This window comes from Pogoniulus pusillus, chromosome 26 (assembly GCF_015220805.1).
Source record: "Pogoniulus pusillus isolate bPogPus1 chromosome 26, bPogPus1.pri, whole genome shotgun sequence".
NCBI lineage: Eukaryota > Metazoa > Chordata > Aves > Piciformes > Lybiidae > Pogoniulus > Pogoniulus pusillus.
Genome location: NC_087289.1, coordinates 4,262,145 through 4,275,809, shown reverse-complemented (window position 1 = coordinate 4,275,809; position 13,665 = coordinate 4,262,145). Strand labels below are relative to the sequence as shown.

Below are 13,665 nucleotides of genomic sequence, written 5' to 3'. Positions count from 1 at the left end.
GCAGGCTATATTTGGCTTCAATTGTAAATGTAGTTTGCTTTTGTTCAGGTTGCAGCAGTATGACTTGCCAAGACCTCCTGAGGTGATGAGTTCTAAGTGAAGCTAGGTGATTATTGCCTGGAGGAGGCTAGATTCATAGGATTCATTACCATTTGCATAGAAACCCCTGCTCAGCTCCCAGTGAGGAGAAAAAAACCCTCAAATTCCGAGGCAGTAGTAGACCAAATCCCCATCTGCAACAACAAATACATTTGGAGTAAATCTGCTGGAATCAACAGATGTGCTTAAGCTGGCACCAGTGTCACTGAGATCAGAATCTGGCTTGATACAAAGCACCTTCAAAAAACATTACTTAAGCAGCAAGAGGTACTAAGAATATTCTGTTTCTTAGCTGTGGCTGTGATAACCTTAATCCAGTCAGCAGCTGCAGAGCAAATGCCTTTGGTGAAAGAACAGTTTAAGCAAAGAAAATTCTATATCATAACTTAATCAGGCTCATTAGGTCATTGTTGATGAACTTCAGCATTTTTTTTCTTTTAAACTCCTGAGACTACTGAGGTGATAGGAGTGTGGCACAGGTGTTAAATAGTATGTGGGACTAAGCTGCATCAAAAAAGCTGACATTTTTGTTCTAAGTATATAACCTGTTCAGCATAATCAGTTAGAATAGAATAGAATAGAATGGAATGGAATGGAATGGAATGGAATGGAATGGAATGGAATGGAATGGAATAGAATAGAATAGAATAGAATAGAATAGAATAGAATAGAATAGAATAGAATAGAATAGAATAGAATAGAATAGAATAGAATAGAATAGAATAGAATAGAATAGAATAGAATAGATTCGATTCAACCAGGCTGGAAGAGACCTCCAAGATCAGCCAGTCCAACCTAGCACCCAGCCCTAGCCAGTCATCTAGACCATGGCACTAAGTGCCTCATCCAGGCTTTGCTTCAACACCTCCAGGGACAGTGCCTCCACCACCTCCCTGGGCAGCCCATTCCAATGCCAATCACTCTCTCTGTGAAGAACTTCCTCCTAACATCCAGCCTATACTTCCCCTGGCACAACTTGAGACTGTTCCCTTGTTCTGTTGCTGGTTGCCTGGCAGAAGAGACCAACCCTACCTGGCTACAACCTCCCTTCAGGTAGTCGTAGACAGCAGTGAGGTCCCCCATGAGCCTCCTCTTCTCCAGGCTGCACACCCCCAGCTCCTTCAGCCTTTCCTCATAGGGTTTGTGTTCCAGTTGTTGAAAAGGTAGCTCTTGTGTTCCAGTGAAGACTGAAGAGATGTTTTTCATGTTGTTGTTGGGATTTTGCATTGGTTTGGTGGTTTGTGGTTGGTTGTTTTGTTGGTTTTTTTTAATATTAAAACTTACAATAGTTATTTGTGGGTTTGTTTCCTCAAGGCATATTTAGGAAAACTGGATTAGTTTAAAATGCTATTTGCAACAGCACCAAGCCTGGGGAGGCAGTGGATTTGAGGTTGCTTTGTACAGGCTTTTTAGAGCGATGCTGTTATGATTCTGTGTTTTTTATCAGTGTGTCTTTTGAATAAACATTTAGCCATACATTTAGTGTAATTCTATGTTCTCTGTAACAAGAGGGAAGCAGTGAGGAAACACTGATTATTCTGAGTTAATGCTTTGATGAAAAAATACTCTGATTTTCCCTATTGCCTTGTGCTTGAGTATGTCTATGGTACATATGGCATCGTTTCTTGCACTGTGAAATAATGCTCTGTCTTTTGCTTTCCTGGCTTGTTACAGTAAGCTTTGGTGTTTTGACTGGATGTGTTATAGTGGACCTTGGTGTGTGTATTTATATATCTGTATGTATTTATATACCTATAGAATAATAGAAAAGCCACAGCAGGTGGAAGAAAATCCAGTCAGAGATTTCTCCACATCGTACTTGGAGTCTGTGATACTGCGGAAAGTCTAAGGCAGTGGTGATAACCCAGGCAGATGGATAAATGAGGGAATGTTCCACTCCACTTCCCAGAAGAAACCATCTGGGAAAACAGTTAAATTTGACCTGTTGTTGGAGCTCATCAGCCTTTTGGAAAGGTGTACATTGGACCTAACAGGAAAATAACCTCTCCGTCACATCTGCCTGTCTTTTCTGTTTGGGTTTTCTTTTCCAGTTGAGCTGTGAAGCTGTATAGTTTTTCTCTGCTGCTACCCACTCAAGTTACTAACTTGAATCATTCTGTAGCCCACTAAAAAAGCTGGTGGATGGCAGTGGGTTCTGGACCTCAAGTGAACCATAAGAAAGCAGATGTTGTATGAACATGGAATTGTTCAGCGATGCTTCTGCTCTTTCGCGCTACCATTCGCGCAGGCTTTAAAATGTGACGAAGCGAAGACTAAAACCACATGGTTTGCCCAGGAAATAGAGACAATACTAACACTGAAAATGTTTATGCCCTGTGGTAAGATCATTTTTTTGTTTTTAATCTGGTTTAATAGAGTTTTGGAATTCGAAAAGATAAATTGGTTCTAAATGCAAGCAATGCAGCAAACAAATGGAGTCATAAACAAGTAAGAAGTAACACAGAGTGAACCAAGCAGTGGCTGAGTGCATATGTATTTTATGTTGGTTTATGTGTGTATAGGCACACAGATTTTATGTTCTTTAGAGTTAATAAAGGAAGAAAGCTTCCAGACTCTATAAACACTTTTAAGATTCCTTTGCAATTTAGTAGGAAATGAGAAGCTTTTATAGAGTTTCTGGATTATTATTTGTGTGTTCAACACACAATAGACAATGATAACTATTCCATGTTAGTTGCAGAAGACTTCCCCAGAAGGCTTTGTGAATGCATGTTCTTTTGTCACTTCAGTCACCAGCACACATCCCCTTCCCTCACTCACCCATCTTCCATTACACATTTTTAAATCATGATGGGGATCCATAGGTAGCACTATCATAGAATCATAGAATCAACCAGGTTGGAAGAGACCTCCAAGATCAGCCAGTCCAACCTATACACCAGCCCTATCCAGTCAACTAGACCATGGCACTAAGTGCCTCATCCAAGCTTTGCTTGAGCACCTCCAGGGATGGTGACTCCACCACCTCCCTGGGCAGCCCATTCCAATGGCAAATCACTCTCTCTGCCAAGAACTTCCTCCTAACATCCAGCCTAGACCTCCCCCAGCACAACTTGAGACTGTCTCCTTGTTCTGTTGCTGGTTGCCTGGCAGAAGAGCCCAACCCCACCTGGCTGCAACCTCCCTTCAGGTAGTTGTAGACAGCAATGAGGTCATCCCTGAGCCTCCTCTTCTCCAGGCTAAACAAAATCATCTGTAGAACCCTCCAGCCTGCTCATATTTATCACACACATGAACTTCTTTTCCATTACAAATGGCAAGTTAGAAAGGAAGGGAAAAGCATTCTAAAGGCTTTAGACAGTGTAATTATGATACTCTAAGCTTTGCTAGCTTAGTAATAGCAAAAGTCATAAAAATACTATGCTTGCCCAAAATTCTTATTAATAGGGAGGTAGGGGCTTCCCCATCGTCAGGCAATGCAAGGTTTTGCTTAAAGGAGTCTTGTTCAGCCCATCAGAAGTGCTTGTTTTGCTGAGTGGGAATGCTTTGGACATTCCTGCGTTGCTAAGCTTTGGAAAAGCTGCTCTTTACAGAGCTCAGTTTCACTACTCCATGCACATAATGACTTGTCTTCACATGGTACCACTCAGTCTTATTCTGTGGTCTTGTCTTCCTGGATTCTATGCAGTAGTTCTGCTTTTTGATGTAACCAAAGGGCTGTGCTGCACAGCTCCATGTGCAATTCATTGCTGAGTTGATGTGTCACTAGTTCAGCCAGTGCAGGGGGCTGCCGTTGTGTGCTCCTGAGGTCCAGATTGGTGCAACTTTGTCATTTTGGTGTTGGGAGTGGGAAATTATAGAAATAGCCCAAGATGAACTCAGGAAACATTTCACTTCACGTGACTGGCATCTTCAGTGGCTGTTTAGCAAAGGTATTTCTCCTGATGATCTTGTAAATGAAGTTGCTACTGAATTTGAACTGGTTAAGTTGAACTGCTTAAACTGGTGAGTTTTAATTCATAGAATCATAGAATCTACCAGGTTGGAAGAGACCTCCAAGATCATCCAGTCCAACCTAGCACCCAGCCCTATCCAGTCAACTAGACCATGGCACTAAGTGCCTCATCCAGGCTTTTCTTGAACACCTGCAGGGATGGTGACTCCACCACCTCCCTGGGCAGCCCATTCCAATGGCAAATCCCTCTCTAAATTGTAACTAGCTCTTTCAGTGAATTAAGCTAAAGTTATGGCCCTTCTCTGTCCACCAGAGCTAGAAGTATTTAAGTTAATTGTTTGCATGTCTTGTAAAATTGGTCTTTCACCTGGTAAATAGCAGATAGTCACTCAGAAAATGGGGAAAAAAACAAATGAAAAAGCTTATAGTTTTTTTATTGTGGTGATAGGGTAGACAAATTAAATATATAGATATATAAATCTGAGTAGGAAAAGCAAAATTCTTCCTTGGCATAACACTGTTGTGTATTAGAGAGCAAACTTTTCAGATGTGTTCAAGGTCTTTGGAATTAATGGAGTGTTGGAGGCTGGAAATAGACTGCATAGAACATGTGTGCTTAACTATGCACTTCAGTTGCAAGTGGCTGTTTTCCATGATGAAACGTTGGAGATAAACTTGTTACCACCTTTTCTTTTGTGCACTCTCTTCTGCCTCGTGTTTCAGCCTGGACCACGGGGAGCAGAAAATAAGTTGTGAACAGAAACAATAACAACTGTGTTGACTTCTATTCCACCTGTGGCAGCAGCTGAAAAACAGATCAGAGCTCAGAAGCAGTTGTGTTCTTGTAACACTTTATGGCATCTGTAAGGTATTCTCTTTATTTAAGAGTTATAGAGGGATGCTTCTCTGAGTTTCTTCTCTTGGTATTATGCCTGGGAGCAATCTGTTCAAATACCTTGATAGCTTCTGGTAATCAAGCCAGCAAGCTGAATCCCATATAAGCGCATCTGGGAAGCGTGAGTGTGGCTGCTGAACTGAACACAGCCCATGCCTCTGTGACACTTGCTTCTCAGCTGTAAACTAGAAATGAGACAATGATGAAACTGCAGAGGAAGCTCCATCCAGTTAAAAACATGTTTTGGCTGGGGGGGGGGTTTTAAGATTTTATATCAGACTTCAAAGTTTTTGGACTGGATTCTAAAGGCATTTTGACACCTGAAGAAATTGCATTAGCAGCTGAGCTTTTTGCACCACATAACAATAGTGCAAAGGGGACTGATGTGTCCTCGGTGTGCTTGGCCTACTATCTGGACATTACAAATGAGGTCAGAAAATCCTGTCTATTGAAAAAGCATCAGGTGTGTTGAATGGGAGCAGTGCATCTGTCCAGGATGTCTGGATATTAAGCAACACAGCTGGAGCTCTGCCAGGACTGCAGGCATCTGAAAGTCCTAAATGAAAGGTCAGATTTCTTTTTTTTTCCTCACCCAGATGTTAGTTCAGACAGAAAAACAAAGATATGTTCAGGAGGACCTGGCCATACGTTGTCACTTACAAGGCAGCTTGTTCAAATAGAAAACTTGAAGTCAGCAGGCATTAGATGGATCTGCACATAAGAAAACTGCATGAAATGCCTGTTCACATTTCCAGCTACTTCAGGGCCCGGGTTTCAAAGTGGACTCTTTAGCTTTCCTTTCTGGTTATCTTCCTTAAATTGAGGGTGAACTGGGATCTGCTGCTTCAGACAGGAGGGAGGCTCAGCCTTGCTCCTGGCAAGACAGCAGCTCTAGTTCCAGCAGGAGCCACTGTTCAGCATGGAGGTGGAAAAGAAGGCAAGGAAGGGTGGCTCACCCTTGTCACCCCTCCCTTCATATGCTGGAAATGCCTTTGCAGCCCAGCCCCTGCTGTGTGGCAGCATCCTGGCTGATTATTTGAGATGCTGGCACTCTGAATTCCCTTTGGTGTGCAGCACTAGCTGAGCTTGAGTGACAGTGCACTTAATACAGGGAAAAGATATCTGTACTTCTTACAGTCACGTTAAAATTACCTGCTTATTGTGGAATTTGTCTCCACTAACTTGTGCTGTCAAAATATTCAGTGACTTGGCTTTTTTATGTGCTGTTTTAACAGTCAGTGAGGTGATTCCCCCAATGGATGATTCATCTCCCCTGTTTTAGGCTCTGATATTAGAGTAGTATGGCAGCCAGGAAGAAAGGGACCTGGGGGTACTGGTAGATAGTAGGCTGAACATGAGCCAGCAGTGTGCCCAGGTGGCCAAGAGAGCCAATGGCATCCTGGCCTGCATCAGGAACAGTGTGGCCAGTAGGACAAGGGAGGTTATTCTGCCTCTGTACTCAGCACTGGTCAGGCCACACCTTGAGTGCTGTGTCCAGTTCTGGGCTCCTCAATTCAAGAGAGATGTTGAGATACTGGAAGGTGTCCAGAGAAGGGCAACAAAGCTGGTGAGGGGCCTGGAACACAGCCCTGTGAGGAGAGGCTGAGAGAGTTGGGGGTGTGCAGCCTGAAGAAGAGGAGGTTCAGGAGTGACCTCATTGCTGTCTACAACTACCTGAAGTGAGGTTGTAGACATGTGGGATTGGTCTCTTCTCCCAGGCAACCAGCCACAGAAGAAGAGGACACAGTCTCAAGTTGTGCCAGGTCTAGGCTGGATGTTAGGAGGAAGTTGTTGGCAGAGAGAGTGATTGGCATTGGAATGGACTGTCCAGGGAGGTGGTGGTGTTGCCATTCCTGGAGGTGTTCGAGCAAAGCCTGGATGAGGCACTTAGTGCCATGGTCTAGTTGATTGGCTAGGTCTGAGTGATCTTGCAGGTCTCTTCCAGCCTGGTAGACTCTATGATTCTCTGATGATTCTATGACCCTGTGGAGATGCATTTCACAGAGAACTTCAGGCACCTCCAGCTAGCCAAGGTGAATGTCAGTTGCAGCTTCAGGAGTAACCAGGTTATTTTTCCACCCTTCACTGCTTTTCTGATTCAGATCTCCAACTGTCGCCACCACTGAGTGATACATAAAAGATTTCAGCTGACACATGCCTGAGCTGGCCCCATCTTTCAATCCAGCTTGTGCTTGTGGACCATGCAGAAGAGTGACTGAGGTAGGAAGAAAGATGCTGCTCCAGCACAAGGTACTGGCAGCCCCCTAGAAACACTGTGTCCTGAGTTCAGCTCACTGGTAGTTGCCAGCTTCCTGCCTTTTTGAAGGAGAACTGTTTGTTACACTCCTGTCCTGGAGTAGTGACCCAAATGCTTGAAAGAAGGCAGCCTCAGCTAGAGCTGTGGCTTTCAACCTGTGCTCTACAAACCTCGGGTGTCTGTGGACCACTCCTGAAGTAACTAAGAAGTCAGCAAAAGTTAACTGAAAAAAAAAGAAGTGTTTATTGTCAGTAGATTAACTCTCTCCATAAAGGAGCTCATCTCTGCTGAAAACATTTAGGGGCTGCTGAGCATAAAGGATGAAAACCACTGAGCTGGAGTAAGGCATCTTTATATGTGGTCATTTGACAGGTAAAGGGCTTAAGCTATTCAAAGATACCTTTATGAAAAATACCTGGAGAACCAAATGGTAAACTTTGTGTTGCCCTTTTTGATCCAGTCTGTGAAACTGAAGGACTGAGAGGTTTCTATAGAGAATACTCTACAGATGCACAAAACAAAAGGAGAACGAAGGCCTTTTCATAAGGCTCCCAGCTGATCATACAGAATCATGCTCCTGCTGTAGACTCTCATTACCCTGTACTCCTTTTAAGATATAATCCCCACAAATAGTATGAAATTATAGGCTAGCTTCTGTAGAACAGGCTTCATGCCTACTACCTGTGTGATCACTTTTTAGGTGTAGGGATACTACATTGAATTGAAGACCTACATAACTCATTTCTACAGGATGAAGAACCACTCAGATACTCAGAATTCTGAGTTTCCCCACCAGAGCAGCTTTGAATCCAGCTTTGCCAGTCAGACCTCTAGGACAGCAAGGAGTTATCACACCATCACAGACTTCCTTGGTGCAAGAAACTTCTGTAAATGTTTATGAACACAACAACCCCAAGCAGTGCTACAGGCTGGGGACAGAGTGGCTGGAGAGCAGCCAGGAGGAAAGGGACCTGGGAGTACTGGTGGATAGTAGGCTAAAGATGAGGCAGCAGTGTGCCCAGCTGGCCAAGAGAGCCAATGGCATCCTATCCTGGATCAGGAACAGTGTGGCCAGTAGGACAAGGGAGGTTATTCTGCCCCTGTACTCAGCACTGCTCAGGCCACACCTTGAGTGCTGTGTCCAGTTCTGGGCTCCTCAATTCAAGAGAGATGTTGAGGTGCTGGAATGTGTCCAGAGAAGGGCAACAAAGCTGGTGAAGGGCCTGGAACACAAACCCTCTGAGGAGAGGCTGAGGGAGCTGGGGGTTGGAGAAGAGGAGGCTCAGGGGTGATCTTATTACTGTCTACAACTACCTGAAGGGACATTGTAGACAGGTGGGGGTTGGCCTCTTCTGCCAGTCAACCAGCAACAGAACAAGGGGACAAAGTCTCAAGTTGTGCCAGGGTAGGTCTAGGCTGGATGTTAGGAGGAAGTTGTTGTCAGAGAGAGTGATTGGCATTGGAATGGGCTGCCCAGGGAGGTGGTGGAGTCACCGTCCCTGGAGGTGTTGAAGAAAAGATTGGATGAGGCACTTAGTGCCATGGTCTGGTTGACTGGCTAGGGCTGGGTGCTAGGTTGGACTGGATGATATTGGAGGTCTCTTCCAGCCTGGTTGATTCTATGAAAGTTCACTGCATTTAGGAGCTTGCAATTAAAATGATTCCCTTCATGGTTCCACAGAGCAACTTCTCTTATGAGAAGTGTTTTTGGGTGGGTTTTTTTTTTTCACCTCTCACATTGAGTTTTACTTGATTCTGTCAGTATTAGTTCACCTTCATTTGAACTGCTGGATAATTCATTTGTAGAAGCAGCAGTACATTTAGGTACTTCCATCTGTGTTTAAACAAAGCTCTTGTGCTTTCCCCATTTGAAAAGAGAGAAAAAATAGATTTTGTATTCTAATGCTTGTGGTAGCTGAGGTTCTGAATTTAACTCCTTTCTACTCTGGTTTCTCTTAACAACTCTGCATTATCAGCACCTGGGGTTTCTAGTTTACTTGCTCTTTGCAAATATGAATTTGCAAGAAGAGGTTGATGGTAAGTAGCATGGTTCTGGTTTGCACTTGCCAAGTGTGTCAGACGGTTTCATCTAGTGCCTGGTGAGAAGAGGAAAGCCTGTCTTCCTCTGAAAACAGCCCTTAGAGGATGTCAGAGAGTGTGTTTGGCTGTGATAATCACAAATGCAATATGGTTTTGAAATGAGCTGTCCAGGAGCTGCTGGAGGAAGGGTTGCCTGCACTCCTCTGAATCCACTCCTCTTTCTCCTTTTTCTTTCTCCTGTTTCTACTTATACCTGTGCTTCTGAGCTGTCACTTCAGTGTAAAGCTGCTTCCTTGTGCTGGTAGAAGTTCTGTGAGCTCATTTGGAAACACTTGTGGGAGTCATCTGTTTTGCTAGGACTGTGATATAGGTAGCCCTTTCCAGCTTTCTTTCATTATTGCCTCTCCATCTACCTGGCATCTTTATAGCTATATCCATCCCTCCTGTCCTCCTTGTGCCATCCAGATATCTGCTGAAATCACTCTTCCCTGTGACACCTGAGTGCTCTTTTTTCATCCTACACATGCTCATCCTCAGAGCAGGAATCTTGTTCATAGTTCATGTGTATTTATAATGTCTTTTCTTAATCCATTAATAATCTAGAGTTTTGAGCTGGGGGAGGGTGTGTGGCCAGACATACAGACTGTGGCCATCCATCTCTCAGGTAAAAGGGCAAAGGATTTGTGGTGCTCTTGCTCAAGAGCTGCAACCAAGATGTCTTTTTACATCCCCATAAATCACCAGCACTCAAGTCATGTTGAATTCCCTCTAACCTGTTCTATTTCTCTATTACACCATATTAACTAACCTTACACCATCTTCCTCCCCTTAAAGCCCAGCTTTCATCACACACTTGCCCAGTGCCCTCAGAGGAATTCAAAATGAGTCACACTGGGTGCCTCTGGGGACTCCTACTGATGCAAACTTCCTCCTCCTCAAGGCAGCCTGTGGTTTGAAGGCCACAATGCAACCAGTAATTGTTAGTTTGAGTCTTTGCTATGAAGTTGATGGCAAAACTTAGTCTCTGGCCTGGGCACCAAAATTTCAGTCTGAAGGCAGTGAGGGTTTTTTTCATTAAAGAGGTTATCATTCATTCATTCCTAAGGTGTATTCCAGCCCAGCCAGGAGATTGGAATCAACATTAAGTGTTATGTGGATGTTTAGATGTATTATTGAAGTCCCTTAGTTCTTAGGATGGAATAAATTTCCATTGCATGAGCTTTTACTAGTGGTCTGTTATCACCTGCTTCCAGAGTCTGCCTTCAGAAGCATACTACATGATAAATAGAGCTCTGTTCTGTTGTTTTGGTTTGGGCTTTCTCCCTCCCTCCCTCCCTCCCAATAGGCCATTGTTTAAAAACATTATCTACCTTCTTCCTCTTCAGATGGAAAAGAAAAATACTTTTATGGTGGTAATTACACAGTGCCTTGTTGTGGACCTTTCATCCCATTACAGTAAATGGGCAAACTACTGTCATTTACAAGAATGAAATAGATGAGGAAATGGGAAAGTTTCTAGCACTCCTGAGCACAAATGCCAAGCTGACATGGGAGAATAAATCTGACAGCAGATTTTCTTGCTAGCAGTGAGGTCTGATGCAGATGTGTTCTGATGCTGGGATGGGGGAATGCTTGCATCTCATCAGGTGTTTCAGAAATAGAAGAATCAAGCAGTATTTACAGAAGGCTCTGACCCTTCACCTCTGTCTGCCCTTGTAGTTCAATCAAGACATGCTTCAGCTCCTCTTTGCTCTTAGCTTCAAAATCTCTTCAGTTCTGTCTATCACAGTATCACACAGTATCACAGTATCACCAAGGTTGGAAGAGACCTCACAGATCATCAAGTCCAACCCTTTACCCCAGAGCTCAAGGCTAGACCATGGCACCAAGTGCCACATCCAATCCTGCCTTGAACAGCTCCAGGGACGGCGACTCCACCACCTCCCCGGGCAGCCCATTCCAGTGTCCAAAGACTCTCTCAGTGAAGAACTTTCTCCTCACCTCAAGCCTAAATTTCCCCTGGCATGTCCAGGCTGTGTCCTTGTGCTGCCTTGTTGGTAAGGTTAGGTTTTGAATACATTGAGATGTTTTTCTCTCCAGCAGAAGTGTTGCCACCTTACTATTCCCTCTGTCTGCATACACACCCCTTACATCTTTCCAGATGGAATGATGCTCTTACTTGCCTGTTTTTATGTTCATTTATAGTGATTCCTCATGGGAGGTTTACTTTCATGGGAATCATAGAATCATTAAGGTTGGAAAAGACCTCTAAGTTGTGTGATTGCAGGAGTAAGATCTTTACCTGTGCATCAGCAAAAACGTTTATGTGTGTCACCGTAGAAGAGCTACTAGTTGGGTAGTAGAGCTTCCCTTTTCCTTTGGTAAGCTCGCTTGTGGGCTGCAGACTAGAAGGTGAGCAGCTTGCTCTGTCTCCTTCTTCATATGTACTGGTTGCCAAATGTTGTGGAGGGAAGGTCCTTCGTGGAAGCTGAGTTTGGTATCCTTGGAGGCCCAGAAACAGGAGCTGGCCTGGGCTGATTTGGCAGCAATTTACTGCCGCCACCTGCTGACCAGGCAGAGGATTTCTCTGGTGCGGGCAGAGCTTGTGCATGGAGTGTCCCTATGAGCCCCTGCTGCTCTGCCCTGTGCCCAGTGGTCCCAGCAAGAGAGTGATGGGGCAGTAGCTAGAGCTCAGGGTAGAGTAGCTAGAGCCTGGGGACAAATGCAAGATTGCTCATTTAGGTAAAGGTGGCATGTTCTGTTGCACGAACAAAGCCATCGCTGGGGGTAAGCTGGTCTCACTATGGGCTACTCTAACCTTGTAGGTTACCAAGGAAATCATGGGTGAGATCAAGTCTGGTGCAGCACATTTGGAGGAGATATAACCTTATACAGCTGTCATGTTAAGTGCAGCAGCAAAGACGTGCTTTTCAGTTGCGTATCTTCACTTCGGTGCACCTCTGTATGGGAAGGCATGAAACTGAAGTACTCTTTCAGAATGCAAGAATATTTCTAGAGGCAAGAAATGTTACCTCGTGCTAAACTCTAGAAAATCAAGTTTGATCTCCTTTGATTTAGTGAAAAGTCTTAAAAGTGCCCCTTCAGTTTTCTTCAGAAACTATTTCACACGGTGAGCTCTTTAACAAAGATGCTCTTTCACATCAGTGCTTTTGGGCATGGGATTTAAATAAGGTATAAAACCAGATGTGCCAGTTTGAAGCTAGGTAGTTTTGGTGAGAAGAATTAGATTACAGGCTGTGAAAAGGAAACAATGGTGATGTTTACTTCACTCGTAGGCTTGCTGAGAGGTATAAGAGCAAGAGTCCAAACATAGATAAGTGAGTCAGGAGTTGCTCTCTGTCTGGGCTGTGGGTTGCAGTTTTCTCTCTCTATCCTAACCTGATTAATCCACCTGCTTCCTAACCCTCCTGGCTGACCCTCCATTCTTCCTTGGGCACAAGGCAACACCTGGGGTAAGGTAGAGGGGTGGGAGAATGTGGAAGGGCAGTTGTGAGCCCCTCCTGGGGACTCAGGTTTCTGGGAGGGCTGCTGTGTTTCTGTATTACGTTTTACCTTGTGTATTTCTGTCTATAACTGTATATACTGCAAATATCTGCTTGGCTATTGTGCTAAGCAGTAAATACAAGCTCCGTTCGATTTCCAGAGCCAGCTGAGTCTAATCTGGGTGATTTCGAAAGGGGGAGGGGAGGCGGGGGCGGGTAACACCCAAACCATCACACCAGACAAACAGAAGGCTGTACGATGCCTGTTAGGGCAGTGTCACTGCACTAAATCTTCATTTGGTGGCCAAATTGCAGGAAGCATTGGAGCTTGCTGTGAACTTCTTCCCTGGCTGCCCAAGCACTGCTGCGCCTGGGGCACTGGTGCAGGGTTACGTGGCTGCTATGGTGGGAGCTGACTTCTGAAGCTCTGGGGAATCCTGGCCTGCTTCCTGCCCTTTAATGAGCCATGCATAACATTTGCCTTCACTGGGGTCACTCCAGGCTTTGGAGCAGCAGCGCTTAGGAGCGGAGCCAGGGGCGGAGGCACCTCTGCGTTCTGCTTTGATCCAAGTTAATTCTTAGGGCTTAGGATGTGCTTTCAGGCCATCCCGTTTTGCTGCCTCCATAGAGACTCTAATCTCATTTTCTCTCTTTTGCACAACTCATTTCCACAGGAACGCATAGCTTTCCCCCTAATTATTCTCCAGCGAGTCCCCCTTTTGCTTGCGTTTATTGCTTTTTAGTTTGTTTGTTTTGAGGCAGAGGAGAAAACCCTAAGGAGAAGCAAAACAGCGTGCATGGCAGTTCTGCTAGACTGCTGTGGAGCCGTCCCTGTTCTGTCAGAGCGGGGGAGAGCTGTTATTATCGTCTCATAATGTGTGGTCTCAGGTACATTCCTGCTTTCCTAAGCGGTTTGGGTTTCTGTGCAGGTGCTGCTGTAAAACCTCATCATTCC

The 13,665-nt window shown here is 44.7% G+C and overlaps 1 protein-coding gene across 15 annotated transcripts in view; it reads left to right on the top strand.

Annotated features, from left to right (window-relative positions):
- Positions 1–13,665, top strand: part of LPP (LIM domain containing preferred translocation partner in lipoma) — a 371,586-nt gene that overhangs the window by 224,620 nt on the left and 133,301 nt on the right. The window contains exon 1 of one of the 15 annotated variants that reach the window (XM_064165596.1): positions 12,987–13,598. The exons of the other annotated variants lie outside the window; for them this stretch is intronic. The gene's annotated coding sequence lies outside the window, so the exon portion shown is untranslated. Of the gene's footprint in view, positions 1–12,986; positions 13,599–13,665 lie in introns of those variants that run through there. 15 annotated transcript variants of the gene reach the window in all.